Source organism: Trichechus manatus, unplaced genomic scaffold, assembly GCF_000243295.1.
Source record: "Trichechus manatus latirostris isolate Lorelei unplaced genomic scaffold, TriManLat1.0 scaffold00065, whole genome shotgun sequence".
Lineage (NCBI taxonomy): Eukaryota > Metazoa > Chordata > Mammalia > Sirenia > Trichechidae > Trichechus > Trichechus manatus.
In genome coordinates, this window is record NW_004444001.1 from 70,293 (window position 1) to 71,448 (window position 1,156).

Below are 1,156 nucleotides of genomic sequence, written 5' to 3' on the forward strand. Positions count from 1 at the left end.
GGGGGAGTTCAGAGTTTTGGGATTTTGACAAACTAGCTCAAGTTCAATGCATTTTGTCACCAGTGGGTGACAGTCTCCCAGGATTGGGGTAGGGTTAGGGTTCCAAAGCACCACACTACAGAGGGGAGTTCAAAGTGCTGCCAGAAAAACAAAAAACCAAAACAAAAAATCAAAAATAAGCCCAATAACCACAAAGCTCTCGGTGATGCTCTTCATGCTTGGAGGGGGTGCAGGCTGCCTCTGAATCACTAAGATCACAAGTTGACAGCCAGGAAATTTTCTCTGGCTCATCCTCCAGATCCCTTGTGTAACCACTATGTGCTTAGAAAAAAACATGCAAATAAAAGGAATTATTTCATCCCCAAATAATTTAAAGAGGGAAGAGTTCAATTCAAACGCAGAGATGAGGCAAGGAACTCCAAGACCAAAGGGAACCTTGAACCTGTGTCAACCTGTCTGGAAGGCCTCAGTGGTAAAACCTAAAAGAAAACCAAACCCACTGCTGTCGAGTCGATTCCGACTCATAATGACCCTAAAGGACAGAGCAGAACTGCCCCATAGGGTTTCCAAGGAGCAGCTGGTGGATTCGAACTGCCAACCTTTAGGTTAGCAGCCGAGCTCTTAACCACTACACCACCAGGGTGGTACTACTTGTAAAAGACCTGCACCCTCCCAGCACCGCACACCTTGCCCTTTGCAGTATCAGTTAGGCTTGAAGTGTACGTGGCATTATCTCCTTAGGCCTTCAGAGTCTATACCAGTGAGTATCTGATGGAATACGCTGCTTAAAAAAGAAGAAAAGGATGCTTACCACAGAACACTGCCTCAGATATGCTTATTTATATGCTAATTCACCTATTTATTAAAGGGCACAATGAAATGTCTTTATTTCCTAAACTGAATGTAACTTAAAATCAGTTTAAAAGGTGGAATATCCATCAGCTAACGAAAAAAACAAAACCCTCTTATTTTTTCAATTATTTGGTTTATTTTAACAAAGATGCATAATTCCCCTGCCTTTACCCCAATGCTGATTTCAGGTTGTACATTAGAGCAAGAGCATGAAAATATTGTCTCTTGCCAATTTTCTGATGTCTCATTTCTTCATCTTGGCCCCACCACAGCTTTCCAACCAAAACAACTTTCCCTGAAGACT